Source organism: Saccostrea cucullata, unplaced genomic scaffold, assembly GCF_032062105.1.
Source record: "Saccostrea cucullata isolate Sc308-1 unplaced genomic scaffold, CSIRO_AGI_Scuc_v1 ctg9181, whole genome shotgun sequence".
Classification (NCBI taxonomy): Eukaryota; Metazoa; Mollusca; class Bivalvia; order Ostreida; family Ostreidae; genus Saccostrea; species Saccostrea cuccullata.
This window is the reverse complement of record NW_026924983.1, coordinates 6,524-25,355: the sequence shown is the minus strand read 5'-3', so window position 1 is coordinate 25,355 and position 18,832 is coordinate 6,524. Positions and strand designations below refer to the sequence as shown.

The window sequence follows — 18,832 nt, the reverse complement described above, 5'->3', positions numbered from 1 at the left end:
CAAAGTTAAATTTACATCTAGCAATGTTCAATGATAATTTATCGTGGCTTTGTTGTTCTTGAGAAGATATTTCATATGCATTCTTTGTAAAATTGAACGCCCATTTCAGCGCCGCCCTAACATCGGGGGTCATGATTTGAACAAATTTGAATCTATACTACCTGAAAGAACTACGAACTCTAACTCTTGATTCCCGCCTACATTTTGCACCCATTAAATTCAATTTTAATGGCAATTTGGCCATTAAGTCATTGTTTAATACAAAGAACAGTTCCATGGTAATTGATGAATCATTTTATTTCCAGTGCTAGATAGTAAATTATCATTAATTCCAGCTGTTGAAGAAAGGGGGGGGGGGGGGGCTAGGCGATATTTTCTGGTGAAATCGAACTTTCAAGAATCACCATATTTTGAAGTAGTCTTAAATATCATAAAATGTATCTCATATCTTTTCTTATGTTTTACGCAAATAAATAAAACATATATAAATAAATAAAATACAATTATTTATTTGTAAATAGCTTAAAAATTAAAAGCGTGTAATCATTTGTACGAAACAGTTATGGTTTAAATGTCCATGATTTGGTTGGCTGAACTTGGCTGGTCAGATTACAAACTCGTCCATAGATTTTTTTCTTTCATGTAGTTTTGAAAGACCTTGTGAGATTGTAACATTTATGTCTTTTTTTTTCTTAGGGGGTACTATAACATAGTAATGTTTCGCAAAAAATAAACACCTAAAAAAAATAATGCATATAGATGCATGATACGTGTACATGTACAATATAGAATAGAAGATCAGAATTTATTTCGCTCGAGAACCAAACTGAACCTAATTCAAAATTTTAATACATCAGTACATAAAACGAAACTGACAAAACAAAATGGCTGTTTGCATGAAAAAAAAAATTAATACCCCATACCAGGCTCGAACCAAAAACTTCTCGCTTCGTGTGCACTGAACATGTAGCCCAACTTACTGAGCTATCACCGCTACAAATATATAGACGATTTTAAAAGGACAAAGAAGCACCACACTCAACATTTGTATTTGTTGGGAAAAAGTTCATTTTTAGTGGTCTCTTGGTCTTCTTTCCATTTTTAAAAATGTGTATTTGTTTCTTTGAATTAAGATACACACAAATATTTTTTCAAAATCATGGAGAGAAGACCCAGAGATAGAAACTTTTTAGAAAAACGTGTTTAAAAATGTACAATTTTGTACCAAATGTCTGATCTGGCCAATTTTCAAGTTATTTTTTTTAGCAAAACAAAGCTCGATTTCGATAAAATATTTTCCTTTCCTGTTGCACAGGAACTTTATAAATAAAAAAAAATGTTAAAATTTCATGTGACATGTCGATAAAATTTTAACTTTTAAATTCCGCCCAGATTCCTGCCGAATGCCAATTAAAAGCGCCCTCGTTCTTTAGCTACATGCAATTCATAATTATCTCCCCTTCGAAAAAAAGTGTGGATCCTTCATTTGAACAAATTTAAATCCTCTTTAACCAGGAATTCTTTTTGGCAAGTTTGGTTGGAATTGACCAAGCCGCTCAGTTCCTCTGGGAAGAAGATGAAGTTGTAAAAAGTTAACGACGCAAACAACAGATGGCATAAGATGCATCAGCTTACAAAGAGTAATGATCTTTAGCTTAGTATTATCCTAAATATAACAAAAATCCATTATCATAAAAGAGACAAGTGACTATTTGATTTGTATTTATTTGAAATATTTAAAAAAGATTATCTGTGATGTCTTAATGAGAATTACATAGTGATTACAGAATCTTCATGAGGTTTTTCCTTGAACTCGGAGTTTATTATAATCACTCAGACACTCTATAAGGATTATCATATCACAAAGAATAATACAAATTCTACATATAGTAACAAAGGCAAAAAATGCCAACTTGATTTCAAAATTACATGTAAGGATACATACCACAAACAATTTGTCCTATCTTCCGCACAGAAGACTAATTAAGCTAGTGTTTTTTCAATATTTCTTTTGGAAATGTAATGAAGAAATTTTAATTGTGTTAAATGCAAAAATACTCTCTTTAAAACTGCCCCCAGCATCTCTGAAGCAATAACAAGAGGCCCAGGGGTCCACATTGCTCACCTGAGCAAATCGGTTAAGAAAATGCACAAATCTGATCAGAACTGAAAAGTTTACTGAAGGGGGGGGGGGGGCTTGAATTAATACTACTTTAGAATGCCTTCATATTAATACAGCATATTACTTTGCTGTTCTTGATAACAAGAGGCCCATGGGCCTTATAGGTCACCTGAGCATTCTGCAACAACTTTCCAGTGATTGAATTTGATTCATGTTTTAATCCAGATGCTATGGCATTCACAATTTTGAAATAGGCACCATTGATCATCATAACAATACACTTAGCAGTTGCTTAGTTTGTTTACTTAATACCCATAGGCAGGATAGGGAACAAAAAATGCATTTCAAGTAATCAGTAATATTCAGCATGATCAGTAATGCCCCAATCACACATGAACCCCTGACCCTTAGGCCTAGATCCACACATTGCACAATCTTTTAAAAGGCACCCTTGCTTTTCAAAAATATTTGATTAATACCAAGGAGCAGATTTCAAACAATTCATCCAGTTTCAGTTTATAAGTACAGCCCCCCCTCCTTTATGGTACCCCTGACCCTGGGGCCTTGAAATTCACAATTCTGGAAGATTAGGACCCTTACTCATCATAACTACATAGGTAGTTCATCTGCTTAATACCCAGGAGCAGAGAAGAAAACTTTCAAAGATTTAGTGTATTTTCATTCTATAAACAATAAAGCCCCACCGTATCACTAGAATCCCTGACCCTGGGGCCATAAAATTCACAATTTTGGAAGAGGCACTCTTGCTCATCATAACTATGCACTTATTTAGTTTATTTAATACCTAGAAGCAGAGAAGAAGATTTTCAAAGAATTCACGTATTTTCACTATATAATATAAAGAGCCCCCCCTCCCCCTACACCAGAACCCCTGACCCTGGGGCCATAAAATTAACAATTTTGGTAGAAGCACTCTTGCTCATCATAACAAAGCACTTAGTTACTTAATTCAATACCCAGGAGCAGAGAAGAAGATTTTCAAAGAATTCAAGTATTTTCACTATATAATCTATAGACCCCCCTTACACCAGAACCCCTGACCCTGGGGCCATAAAATTCACAATTTTGGTAGAGGCACTCTTGCTCATCATAACTATGCACTTATTTAGTTTATTTAATACCCAGGAGCAGAGAAGATTTTCAAAGAATTCATGTATTTTCACTATATAATCTATGAGCCCCCCCCCCTTACACAAGAACCCCTGACCCTGGGGCCATAGAATTCACAATTTTGGTAGAGGCACTCTTGCTCATCATAACTATGCACTTATCTAGTTCATTTATTACCCAGGAGCAGAGAAGAAGATTTTCAAAGAATTCAAGTATTTTCACTATGTAATCTATAGAGCCCCCCTTACACCAGAACCCCTGACCCTGGGGCCATAAAATTCACAATTTTGGTAGAGGCACTCTTGCTCATCATAACTATGCACTTAGTTAGTTTATTTAATACCCAGGAGCAGAGAAAAAGATTTTCAAAGAATTCATGAAATTTCACTATATAATCTATAAAGCCCCACCCTAACACCAGAACCCCTGACCCTGGGGCCATAAAATTCACAATTTTGGTAGAGGCACTCTTGCTCATCATAATTATGCACTTAGTTAGTTTATTTAATACCAAGGAGCAGAGAAGAAGATTTTCAAAGAATTTATGTATTTTCACTATATAATCTATAGAGCCCCACCCTAACACCAGAACCCCTGACCCTGGGGCCATAAAATTCACAATTTTGGTAGAGGCACTCTTGCTCATCATAACTATGCACTTAGTTAGTTTATTTAATACCCAGGAGCAGAGAAGAAGATTTTCAAAGAATTCATGAAATTTCACTATATACTATTTAGCCCCACCCTAACACCAGAACCCCTGACCCCGGGGCCATGAATTTCACAATTTTGGTAGAGGACTCAATGCTGATTACAATCATGCAAACAGTTTGACTGCTTGATGTCCAGGAGTAAAGAAGAAGATTTTTAAAGATTGCACTAATTTTAGTGGTTTTTGCCCCACCCCCCAGGCCCCAGGGGGGCAGGGCCCATGAAATTCACAATTTTTGTTCCCCTTCACCCATAGATGCTATATGCCAAATTTGGTTGAAATTGGTTCAGTGGTTTCAGAGAAGAAGCTGAAAATGTTCAAATGTTAACGCACGACGCACGACGATGGACGAAAACAGATAGCAATAGGTCACCTGAGTAACTCAGGTGACCTAAAAGACTTTTTAAAAACATTTCCTTCCTAGATATAACTTCATAAAAATTTGAATTTGATCACCCATTGCCCCCCACCCCTACCCCAAAGGGCCATGATTTGAATAAATTTGAATCAGGATTCTAACAAACTTAACTCTACACTACCCGAAAATGCTTCCATATAAATATTAGTATCACTAATCATGGCCTTGCTATTCTTGAGAAAAAGATTTTTTAAAATATTTATTTTAGTGTAAAACTTGGATCTCCACTTGTGACCCCACCCTATCCCTGGGGGTTATAATTTGAACAAACTAGAATCTACACTACCTGAGAATGATTCCATATAAATATCACTAATCATGGCTTTGAAGCACTTGAGAAGACAATTTTTAAAGATTTCCCTATCTATTCCTATGTAAAACTTTGATCAGCCATTTTGGCCCCATCCTACCCTGGGGGTCATAACTTGAACAAACTTGAATCTACACTACCTTGAGGATGATTTCACAAGAGTTTCATCCTATCCTGGCCCAGTGGTTCTTGAGAAGAAGATTTTTAAAGATTTTTTCTATTTATTCCTATTTAAAATTTTGATCAGACATTGTGGCAACGCCCTACCCCGGGGGTCATGATTTGAACAAACTTGAATCTACTCTACCTGAGGATGCTTTCACATGTCAGTTTCATCTTTCCCGGCCCAGTGGTTCTTGAGAAGAAGATTTTTAAAGATTTTTCCTATATATTCCTATGTAAAACTTTGATCTGCCATTGTGGCTCCAACCTACCCTCGGGGGTCATGATTTGAACAAACTTAAATCTACACTACCTGAGGATGCTTCCACATGAGTTTCATCTTTCCTGGCCCTTTGGTTCTTGAGAAGATTTTTAAAGATTTTACCTATACATTCTGATGTACAACTTTGATCAGCAATTGTGGCCCCACCCTACCCCTGGGAGTCCTGATTTGAAAAAACTTGAATCTACACTACCTGAGGATGCTTCCTCATGAGTTTCATCCTTCCTGGCACTGTGGTTCTTGAGAAGAAGATTTTTATAATATGCCATTAATTTTTCATAAATTCATAATTATCTCCCCTTGGAAGAGGGCATGGCCCTTCATTTGAACAAACTTGTCAATGAATTCCCTTCACCCAAGGATAGTTTGTGGCACGTTTGGTTGAAATTGGCCCAGTGTTATTGAGGGGAAGATGAAAATGTGAAAAGTTTACGACGACAACAACAACAACGACTACACTGACGACAGACAACGGACAAATTTTGGTCAGAAAAGCTCACTTGAGCCTTCGGCTCAGGTGAGCTAAAAATTAATACATTTTGCTAAATTTTCAGAAAACGTCCTGAACTGTAAAGTTACATCATTGCACTTTTTTATGTGCTTGGCCAAACATTGTTTAACAAAACAAATATAACTTCTAATGTACGAGATGCTCCTAATTTACAAAAGATATCTAAATTTTGGAAGAAAACTAAAAGCCCTTGTGTGTTATTTATCCTTAAAAGAATACATGTAGTTTGATGTGAACACTTCATTATTTAATTCTGTACCTTGTGTACAAATTATAGTTTTCTTTTACTGGACAATGTCACGTTTCCTTAATTGAACGTTTTAAGTTCCTAAACCTAATATCACCTGGATTATACTTAGTAATTCATTAGAATACAGTATCAGTTTGTCAAGTAGGAAGCTTGGTTCATTCCGTCCTGAAGAACTGTAAATAACAGTGGTCTTCCGCCGGTAACTTCCATAAATTATCAGATTTGAATGAGTAATTTCTAACAAGCTGTATAGAATTCTTGTTAATTTTCATAAAATTTGACATTTATCCAAACACATATATCTGTATAATTCACGTTTTATACAAAAGAAATCAGAACAAAAAAACTTCGTTAAAACATGCATAAACCATTAAATCAAACATTTCTCAAGCCCCTGTGAGCAGAGGAAAAAAGAAGCTTACAAAATGTGAGCCATAAAAAGTTATTGATTTCCCCAGAAAGTTTCCATTACATTTATAATTTTTACAGTCATATGCATCTGCTACAGAAACTGACAATTCGTTGATTTGGTGACAGTAAGACACATTTTACAAAATTAAACAATCAAATATCATGGATCAAATTAATCAAAAAACATCTTTATTCTATATGACGTATGTAATTATAAAATAATCTCATTTAGATAAACGCAAAATTAAAATCAAGCTATGGAATTAATAACAAAAATAAAAATTAAAATCATAATGGAAATTACTTAATTTCTATGCAGTACGCCCAGAGTTAACATTTTGAATCTCCTCATTAAGTTGAACTCCTCTGCATCTTCAACCATCATTCAGAACATTGTCAAAAAAAATAGAATAATCCCTTACGTTAAAAACATAGGTAATCAGAGATTACAGAGCTCACCTCAATGAATGTTGTCTTTAAGTAAGGCAAATTAAGTCACACAATTAACCAACAAAAAGTGTACATCCAAAAATGCAAAATTTATGCAATTTTGATTTTGATACTTTGGAATAGATCATAAAACTTCAAACTTTCTTCATATGAAAATGTAATTAAAATCCAGCATCTGAAGCAAGATTGAGAGTTTTCATCCCTTGATGCATCATTTGTGCAACTTTGGTTTATATAAGCCTTATAGTTTCTTCTGATAGACCTGCACCCATAACTTTTCAAAGGTCTATTATCGGGAAAAAATGTATGTCAAATTCAGCATCTGAAGCAAGTCCATTAGTGTGCACCCTAAGATGTATCATCCATACAAGTTTGTTCAACATAGAGCTCAAAGTTACTTGGAAATGAAATCTGTATAAAAAACTAACCTTTTCACTAATCCTGAAAATGTAGGTAAATTCAGCTTCTGAAGCCAGCCTAGTAGAATGCACCCTTAGTGTACCATCCATGCAAAGTTTGGTCATTATGAGCTCAAAGTTACTTGGAAATGAATCCTGCACCATAAACTTTAACCTGTTTACTCGTCCAGAAAATGTAGGTCAGATTCAGCATCCGAAGCAAGTCTGGTAGTATGCATCCTAAGATGTACCATCCATGCAAGTTTAGTCATTATAGGGTTCATAGTAACTTGGAAATGAAACCTGCACCATAAACTTTAACCTGTTCACTCAAACGGAAAATGTAGGTCAGATTCAGCATCCGAAGCAAGTCTTGTAATGCATCCTGAGTACCATCCATGCATGTTTAGTCATTATAGGGTTCATAGTACCTTGGAAATGAAACCTGCACCAAAAACTTTAACCTGTTCACTCAACCGGAAAATGTAGGTCAGATTCAGCATCCGAAGCAAGACTGGTAGTATGCATCCTAAGATGTACCATCCATGCAAGTTTGGTCATTATATGTCTCATAGTAACTTGGAAATGAAACCTGCACCAAAAACTTTAACCTGTTCACTCAACCGGAAAATGTAGGTCAGATTCAGCATCTAAGCAAGACTGGTAGTATGCATCCTTAGATGTACCTTCCATGCAAGTTTGGTCATTATATGTCTCATAGTAACTTGGAAATGAACCTCACCAAAAACTTTAACCTGTTCACTCAACCGGAAAATGTAGGTCAGATTCAGCATCCGATGCAAGTCTAGTAGAATGCACCTAAGATGTACCATCATGCAAGTTTGGTCATTATAGGGCTCGTATATTTCGAAATGAAACCTGCTCCAAAAACTTTAACCTGTTCACTCAACCGGAAAATGTAGGTCAGATTCAGCATCCGAAGCAAGTCTGGTAGTATGCATCCTAAGATGTACTATCCATGCAAGTTTGGTCAACATAGGGCTTATAGTTACTCGGAAATGAGACCTACACCAAAAACTCACCAAAAATGTTAACCTGCTCCAAAAACATTAACCTGGTCATTCCTTTGCTGAAATTGCAGCATCTGAAACTTTGACTGGTACAATGAAACACACTAGAAACATCTTCCATGCATGTCTAATCAATATAGGACATAGAAGTACTTTAAAAGAAAACTGCTCCAAAAAACTTAACCTTAACCCGGGACGCCGACGCCGACACCGACACGACGCCGAGGGTATACATAAGCTCCCCCAACTTCGTTGAGGTGAGCTAAAAAGCAAATCAATTTTCTTCATTACTTCAATAGAAAAAAGTGTATTTACTACAAACTATGCTATGTTTACAGAAATGTATTTGAACTATGAACAGATGTGATAAAATTACAGTAATATACTAAACAACTCGTAAAGATTAAATCTATCGAATTTGTAGGACATTTTTTAATGACATTTTAATGTTTAAAAAAACAGTGGGCTATCATGTGTGCAAAAAATTTTTTATTTTTTATCAAATGCAGATGATTTATATTTTATAACTTTCAATTCGTATTTGATTATATGGGTTTACAAAAGAAAACTCCTCGAAAAACTTTATCGATGTGACAACTCATAGAGAGGAAAACTCAAAAAAATGACAATTACAGACCTGAAAACTAATTGACACTCTTCAAAACTGATTAAAAAAAATATTCACACACATAACATTTTATGGAAATTTTACTTTGCTATGACAAGCTCTACAATTAAAGAATTGTACTAGTTTCCTTTCTGACTCATTCACCAAATGTATACACAGCTGTATACAATATGTATATCTTTATAATTTTAGGTATCTTCCCTATCTCCAAAGTGTAATACAAATTCATTTCTTAAAACATCTTTATATTCCTTGGAGCTGAATTAAAAGTTTAATTGTAACCTCAACTATAATTAACCGTGCGTGAAAAAAAGGAATTGTGGGGTTTTTCTTAAGGAAAAATTAGAAATTATTCAAAAAAAAAAGACTGGTGGTATTACAAAGTCATTAACATTGCACCTATTTCAATTTTTATTTCGTAAGAAACCTTGATTAATTTTACTATATACTTAAATAACTATTAAATCTTTCATTAATATTTCTTTGCTCATTTAATATTAATAATATTTAAAGAAACATTAAAAAAAAAAATCAATAAAAACCATCAAGATTGCACAATTTCCTTGTTTTCAGACAATACCCCAATCCTTCTAAAAGAAACATTGGAATTTCTGGTATTCCTCTGGATCATCCGCTACTCTGGTGTGACGCCTTTCCTGCCAGCTCCTCCAGAACTCGGTCAAGGTAGGTGTCATCTGGGTACCCAAACCTGCCACAAAACTCTAACTGTAATTCTTCTCATAATGACAAACTTGAAATTATTTTTAGTGATCAAAACAATTTATCAATCTTTAATGATGAAAATGATGTACAGTAGTGTGACATGATTTCGCAAAATGGCTGCCGTTGTAAACGTAAATAAAAAATGCGAATTTTTTAAAGGTGTTTATAAATCAATGGAAGTAAATTTTCTTACTTTAAAGGCTCAATATTTGGTGATCAGTCCTCAGATCGCAGCACAGTGCGTATTCTCCTCGGAAGACAGTTATAAATGAATATAATGAACTGGGAGTCTACTCCAAATGTCAGACACGATGTGTTTCAGGTCATCACTGTTTTTGATTTCATTTAAACGTTGATTAATTCTGTATGTTAGAACTTTCTATACATTTTCAATTATATTAATGTCGGGGCTTTGAGCTGGCCACTGAAGGGTGTTAATATCATTCTCTGCTTTCCACTCAAGAGCTTGATTCGAAACATGAAAAGGGGAATTATCGTTTGAAATAGCCACTGCCGGTTAGGAAAATGTCTCGTAAAAACTGGCCATAATTTATCATCAACCAGAAGTCTCTGTCGAGACTGAAGCTCTACTGGTTTGTACTTATAGCAAAGGAAGAGGAAAGTTAAGCAGTTGGGAATTGAAACTTTACAACAGCAATAAATAGAATAATGATATTGATAAAGTCTCTTCATGTTCTTAGTGTAGTCTATTTGTGTGCCAAGTATATTGAAATCAGACCAAGACTGTAGGAGGAGTAGCATTTTGAAACAATTTACAGAAATTTCTATTTTTAGTAACCACGGCAACACCGTTTATCGAAATCAAAAACCGATACACAGATTTGTGTATCTTAGTGTAGTCTACTTGTGTGCCAAATTATATTGAAATCAAACCAAAACTTTAGGAGGAGTAGCATTTTGAAACAATTTTACAGAAATTTCTATTTTTAGTAACCACGGCAACACCGTTCATCAAAATCAAAAACCGATAGAATTATGTATCTTAGTGTAGTCTACTTGTGTGCCAAGTTATATTGAAATAGACCAAAACTGTAAAAGGAGTAGCGTTTTAAAGGAATTTCACAGAAAATTCTATTTTTAGTAACCACGGCAACACCGTTTATCGAAATCAAAAACCGATAAATTATGTATCTTAGTGTAGTCTACTTGTGTGCCAAGTTATACTGAAATCAGACCAAAACTGTAGAAGGAGTAGCATTTTGAAAAAAAATTTAACAGAAATTTCTATTTTAAGTAACCACGGCAACACCGTTCATCAAAATCAAAAACCGATATACAAAATTATGTATCCTAGTGTAGTTTACTTGTGGGCCAAGTTATATTGAAATCAGACCAAAACTGTAGGAGGAGTAGCATTTTGAAAAAAATTTAACAGAAATTTCTATTTTTAGTAACCACGGCAACATCGTTTATCGAAATCAAAAACCGATAAACAGAGTTATGTTTCTTAGTGTAGTCTACTTGTGTGCCAAGTTATATTGAAATTAGACCAAAACTGTAGGAGGAGTAGCATTTTGAAAAATTGTTTACGAGACAGACGGACGGACGCCGGACGATTACTATCGCATAAGCTTTTTCTGGTCCTGACCAGTAGAGCTAAAACGGAAATTAAAATATATTTAAAACATAGGTAATCAGAGATTACAGAGCTCACCTCAACGAAAGTTTCTTTAAGTAGGCAAAGTCACACCATTACCCAACAAAAAATGTACCTCCAATATGCAAAATTTATGCAATTTTGATCTGATACTTTGGAATAGCCTATATAAAACTTCAAACTAGTTCTTCATCACGAAAATGTGATCAAAATCCAGCATCTGAAGCAAGTGTAAGAGTTTCCATCCCTTGATGCATCATTTGGGCAAGTTTGGTTTATTAAAGCCTTATAGTTTCTTGGTGATAGACCTGCACCCATAACTTTTACCTGGTCCATTATCTGGAAAATGTATGTCGAATTCAGCATCCGGAGCAAGTCCATTAGTATGCATCATAAGATGTATCATCCATGTGAGTTTGCACAACATAGGGCTAATAGTTACTTAGAAATGAAACCTGCATAAAAATTTAACCTCTTCATCATCCAGAAAAAAATGTAGGTCAGATTCAGCATCTGAAGCCAGCCTGGTAGATGCAACCTTGGATGTATAATCCATGCAAGTTTGGTCATTAAAGAGCTCATAGTTACTTGAAAATGAATCCTGCATCAAAAACTTTAACCTGTTCACTCATACAGAAAATGTAGGCCAGATTCAGCATCCAAAGCAAGTCTGGTAGTATGCATCCTAAGATGTATCATCCATGCACGTTTAGTCATTATAGGACTCATTGTAACTTGAAAATGAAACCTGCACCAAAAACTTTAACCTGTTCACTCAACCGGAAAATGTAGGTCAGATTCAGCATCCGAAGCATGCCTGGTAATGTGCATCCTTAGATGCATCATACATGCAAGTTTGGTCAACATAGGTCTTATAGTTACTTGGAAATAAGACCTGCACCAAAAACATTAACCTGTTCACTCAACCGAAAAATGTAGGTCAGATTCAGCATCTGAAGCAAGTCTGGTAGCGTACATCCTTAGATGTATCAACCATGCAAGTTTGGTCATCATAGGGCTTACAATTACTTGGAAATAAGACCTGCACCCAAAACATTAACCTGTTCACTCAACCGGAAAATGTAGGTCAAATTCAGCATCTGAAGCTATTCTGGTAGTGTACATCCTTAGATGTATCATCTATGCAAGTTTGGTCAACATAGGGCTTATAGTTCCTTGGAAATGAGACTACAGCAAAAACTGCATCAAAAATGTTAACCTGCTCCAAAAACATTAACCTGGTCATTCCTTTGCTGAAATTGCAGCATCTGAAACTTTGACTGGTACAATGAAACACATTAGAAGCATATTCCATGCATGTCTAATCAATATAGGACATAGAAGTACTTAAAAAGAAAACTGCTCCAAAAAACTTAACCTTAACCCGGGACGCCGACGCCGAGGGTATTACATAAGCTCCCCAGCTTCGTTGAGGTGAGCTAAAAATGACTCTAATTCTTGGCCAAATTATTCAATTATAACCTGGTTTGGGTCAGTTTCCGCATTAAAATCCGCGAAGCGAATTATAACAAAAGGTTCCATGGGCCACATCGCTCACCTGATCACTGTGGCTAGGAAAAAGTAGAAATTGGTTTATTATTGAAAAGTTGAAATCCAAAAGTAGTCCCATGACCAATCATGGCTTTGCTATTCTTGAGAAGAAGATTTTTAAAGAATGTTCCAATATATTTCTATGTAAAAATTTGGTCGGCAATTGTGGCCCCGCCCAACCTCCATCAGTCATGATTTGGACAAATTTGAATCTACACTACCTGAGGATGATTCCATATAAATATGATCAATTATGGCCTTGTTATTCTTGAGAAGAAAATTTTTAAAGAATTTTCCTATATATTTCTATTTAAAACTTTGGTCGGCCATTGTGGCCCCGCCCTACCCCCGGGGGTCATGATTTGAACAAATATGAATCTACACTACCTGAGGATGTTTCCCCATAAGTTTCATCTTTTCTGGCACAGTGGTTCTTGAGAAGAAGATTTTAAAACATTCCACCAAATTTTCATTAATCCCCAATTATCTCCCCTTGAATGAGGGCGTGGCCCTTCATTTGAACAAATTTGAATCCCCTTTACCCAAGGATGCTTTGTGGCAAGTTTGGTTGAAATTGGCCCAGCGGTTCTTGAGAAGAAGTCGAAAATGTGAAAAGTTTACAGACAGACAACAGACGGACGCTGGACAAAATGTGATCAAAAGCTCACTTGAGTCTTCGGCTCAGGTGAGCTAAAATGCGTAAACTAACCCAAACCAGGTTATAATCGAATAATTTAGCCAAGAACTAGAGTCATTCCTTATAATTTAATTTTAATATAATAAAACAACTGTGGGTGTAAAATTGTGCTGCTTTTTATGAATTTAAATTTGCCGCTCAATAATACATCCTTAGTAACGGAAAAGATATGAAACAAGGAGGTAATAACTGATACACAGATCTAGCAGCCATGATGTTTGTTTACATGAGGTAAGATCGAGCTACTGTTTGAAGTTAAAGGTACATTTATTAAATCTGAAATTTTCCATGATTCCCAAAGACTGGAAATGAGGGAATTACATGGATACAGATGATTCAGCTGGTTGTCAAGGGTGTGTGTCCCCATACCAAACCAGGTTATTGAGAAATAATTTGCGTTCCTTTTTGGAAATCAACCAATAAGAGACTAGAATACAAACAAAATTATATTATTTAGTTGTATTCATATTACTATCCACTGGTACAAGTGCCCAAAACTCCAAAGTATGTAATACAACCCCAAAACACCATTGATGCCTTGCGTGTTGTCTCCCTGTCACCCATTATACCCAAAAATTTTGGACGCATTCTTTCGTCGCATCGTCTCCGAACATTAATTTTTCTATTGTTTCCAAGCACAATTTTTGTCTTGTCACTAAATATAACTGATGACCAGTGGTTCTCAACAGTCCAGTGTAATTTTCTCCTACAAAATGTAATCCTTCTCGCACGGTTAACTCTAGAAATCGTAATGGTTTTGGAAATGGGTTGACCTTTGTAACCATGCTAACACAATCTTCTACTTACTGTTCGCGAAGATACGGTGCATCATGTTCTTTCATTATACTCGTAAGATCCTTCAGAGTTTGTCTATTATTCCCTTTCACACTTCAAAGAAGCACCCTGTCATCCCGCGCAGTTGTTTTCTAGCACCCCAACTTCTCGGCATGTTTTCTGCATTCCCTCGCTATCAGTACCCTCTTCAAAAATTTTGTATTGTTCAGCAATTAATTCTAGTCAAATTCTGAATGTTATAGTTTGAATTACCCGCAGTAGATAAATTAATTATTTCTTTCTGATTGGGTGTCACTTCCTTCCCTTGAGAAGGCAAGTTTCTAGGCAGACGATAAAATTGTTTATCAAAGGGAAATAACCCCAAAAATTGTAAGATATGATCAAAAGGAATAAAAATTATTTATTTGAAATTGAATCGTGAATATTAAATTATTGATGCAGAAATACATCACTAAAAATCGAAGCGAGACCGGAAGCTGGAACGGCGCCGCCATTTTGCGAATTCATTCATGTCCTACTACTGTAAATATACACATTTGATGTCAGAAAAGCAACTGGTTGTCTCTTGCCTTACCTTTGTGGACCTCCCTCTGGTCTTGTCTTGTGGTGAATATCATTCCAAGTCACCACCCCTCTTCTCCCGTGGTACGGGTTTCTTCCAATGGTAAACACCAGTTTTCTTGAAAAAGCAATATTCAGTAGCTTGGCCACCTGCCTTCCCTTTGTATTGTTTGGGAGGTAACCAGACCGAGTTATCCCTTTGAAGTACTGATCAGGATTAGGGTGTTCCTCCTGTGATTAAAAGGAAAAAATCGGGTAAATTGTGACACTGAATAGATTTAGAAATAATCATTGTAAATACTAATTGTTCTAAAGACTATGATGCCTACAACATAGAATACAATGGTGTGTTATTCTGTGTACAACGGAATATTTTAAGTTAAATAATAATAAGAACAAGGCCAAAATTAAAAATGTTTGCTTAACTGTTTTGATCCAAGTTCTTAGCAAAGGGTTGGTAGGAAAGTAGGAAAAATATTTTTTCAAATAAGTTACTGCAAAACCATGAAGCCCCGCATCACTTTGTTTTTGCTACTTTTTAAAAATTTTGGGGGTTTTGTGGTAGAAGCATTGTTGGAAAGGGCTTTGTCACAGGTTTTTCAAACTTTTCAAAATGTCATTAGAAATTTCTTATTAATCATCGACACTTCAAAGTACATGATATGTTTTCTTGTTGTTTAATACAGAGTAGCCAATGAAATTAATAATATTTATCAGAATTTACATCCGGCTTTGTAACCAATCAAAGCTTCGTGTTACCAGTTACATAAGGTTCTACATTAAAGATTTTCTTCTACACTCCATGAAAAATTTGGCCACAATATTGTACCTGACCCATGTAATTTAACCAAATTTGTAACTACTCTTTCTAGGGGTTTTGAATATCAATATGACTTGTGCGTTAAAAAATTGCTTCAAGTTTCTTTTTTTCATTATAAATGTATTTTGAAGAATTTCATTCTAATTTTACCCGTGTCTATTAATTTTATAGCTCATCCTAACCCCACTGTCCTAATTTGAAGACACCTAATCCTCTGGGCATTGGTATGCTTTCAGGTAGGGCTTAGATTTCATTGTTATTTAGGACTGAACTAAACAATGTTAACTGTACAATGTAAAATTAATTCTGAATAAAAGATATCCTAGCAAAAAACAACATTTTGATACAATCCCTGTAACAAACAACAGGTAAGTAAGAAAGTTTGTCTATCATTTGAATTAAAGATAAACAACTCTACGGCAAACGCTCTTGCCACCTTGCCATGCCTGCATCCCCCTACTGTGTAAATGAAAATTAAAGATAAATATCCTAGCTACTATAAAGATCTTTAGAACTCAAAATATATGTCTTACCCCTTGACGACCCCCTCCTATAGTATACGTAATGACAATGCACCTATCACAGTCCTCATAACCAGGAAGCCTTCTCCGTTCTTTTCTTAGAGCACAGTGCCAGGTGGCTGGTCCCCTGTCATCTTTCCAAACACTTTACCACAGCTTGGGCAGGCTGGTTTGTACTTAAATTGCTGATCAATGCAGTCTTTGCAGAAGACATGGCCACATTTTAATGCTTTTGGATTGCTCGGAGTATCCATGCATATGCAGCAGGTGTTTTCTTTTTGCACTTGAGCTCTGCACATTATAGCTCTGCTCTTTAGGGAGGTTGATCACTTCAAAATCATCACTGTCTAAGACTTTTTTTAATGCATCTGTATATGCAAATCTCTCAGCCTTACTTTGAAATACAAGTTTAATTTCTTGAATGGATAAGGAATCGTTTTCATCTGAAAATGATTTTACTGTTGTAGCAAAGATTTTGGAACAAGTCTCCAGTGGTGTTTCGTATGTACCTCCAACACCTGAAATGATAGTGCAAACTATAGTGTAATTTGATCCCATAATTTCTGATATCTAAATAACATTAAGATCCATTGTCATGAACAATTTAACTTACCAACTCCCAAAATGGGCATAGCAATACTGGAGACCTGTTCTCTCTCTGCTGCTTTAAAAATACTTTTGTATGTTTTCTTTAGAGATTTCATATATTGCTGGTTATCTGCAGCAGATTCCCTATCCCACCTTGGTGCCACAGTGTGGAGGATGTATTTCCATCTTGTAGAATTTGATTTGCATTCAGCTACGAAAACATCTCCAAATGGCACTCCTTTTCTTTTTTAGGAGGATAAGCTGTATTATCATTTATAGCTTCCATCAATGCACGAGCAACTCCTCCTTTGGAGCTACAATTTTTATCCTGGGGACACACAACTGCTTCTGCTTCAGTATTAACTATATTTCCTGTAAAAAGGTGAACTGAGAAGGAGTTTGGTATTTGAAAAACCACACATTCTTCACTTTCATTGCTAGGAGGTCTGTAAATTGAAGAGGACTTAGATACATCTAAGTTTTCTTGCTTTTGTTGAGAGTTTGTACTATAAGAAGGGTTTAGTGTGTCTTCTTTTTTAGGTGAATAATTCCTCATCTGAAAATACTGCTTTGATGTCATCAACCATGGTAGGATCTCTATCCACAAAATGTATTTCCTTCAGATAAGTTGGCTTGTTAGAGGAAAGGAAAGCTACTACTGCTTGGTAATAACATTCCACACACTTGTCTCTTGGTACTCCAAATATACCTGTCATGCACAAGGATGAAATTTTAAGTAATTTTTAGAATTAAAAAAAAATTCTATCAAGGATTATAATGAAGTAAAGATACATTTTGTAACAAATTGTATAAAATAAACTCAGCTTTCTTTCTTCACTAGAGCCACCTATTATTAAGAACTCCAACTTTGATATAATCATATGTGATGTGATTAACATTTAGTCATAATTTACTTAGATAATTTAATTGACAATTTTCAACTATGCTGAAACAACTGTGTAAATTAAAGTTTTGTTCATTTTTATTATATTTCCTATTTTTCAACATAACAAGGTTATTTACTCTTCATATACATTCATGTACTGCAAATATTTTTCCAATGATTCTAATAATTATGATATCTATGTTGAGAACCTAAAAGAGTTTCTTTCCTCATGACTTTAAACCTAAAATATCATACCAATTCATCTTACACTTTAAATCATTAAATACCTGAACTAATGGCCGAATTGCTATTGATGTCATTTTCAACCTTTCTGCTTCTCTGAATGTAACTTCAACAGCTTCTTGCAAGTCATCAAAACAGTATTTCTATCATCACTTTTATAGTCATGCCATCTAGGTCCTACTGTATGAATTACATACTTGTAGTGAAGGTCACCAGCAATGTCACACAACACTTCCCCACAGGTATTGGACCATTCTGTCTGATGTACTCTGCACTCTCTCTACTGAATTCATATCCTGCTGCCTCTGCTATTGCAAATGCTACTCCACCTCCATGCATAAGCTTATCATTAGCAGCATTGACAATACAATCAACTCCGAGTTTAGTAATACTGCCCTGATACACTTTAACAGTAAATTCATCCTTCACTTTCACTTCAAGTGCATCACTAGACATATACAATGAAGAAGTCATATCTTTTCAGTCTATTGCTTTCAAAGCTCTATTTCTTCTCCACTTTTTTTGAGCACCTCCTCTGACTTTTCTTCAGTATTTCCAGTTCATTTTCACTTATCAAAATCTTCAAATTTCTCCTGTTTGTTTGTCCACCTTCCAACTTAATTTTTAACGTATTTTTCAGCAATTAAACTGAGAGTAGTCATTACATGTAATATTTATCTTTGTCTCTTCACCATAGAAAAATGCTTCTGGGAATTCCTTCTAATTTCCCTCACAGTGGCTGGTATTTTGCTTTTTTCTGTATCAGGAACTGCATAAAAATCAGTATTCAATGTCCTTATTTCATAATGCCTCTTTAAGCTTCTACCAAATAGCTTCATTTGGACAACCTGCTTGAAGTGCCCCATCTTTATATTCTAGTAAATGTACAACTTTTTTGTATTCTGGGTAGTCATTTTTCTCTCCAAAATACTTGAACGAATGGAATTCACATTTTGACATTTTAATAAAAAGGGGGTATATTCTGGCTTTGACTCCCTCACTAGATATTTGT

The 18,832-nt window shown here is 35.2% G+C and overlaps 1 pseudogene; it reads right to left on the bottom strand.

Annotated features, from left to right (window-relative positions):
* Positions 1-9,407: 9,407 nt before the first annotated feature.
* On the bottom strand, positions 9,408-18,294 carry LOC134267759 (protein mono-ADP-ribosyltransferase PARP14-like; annotated as a pseudogene).
* Positions 18,295-18,832: the final 538 nt, after the last annotated feature.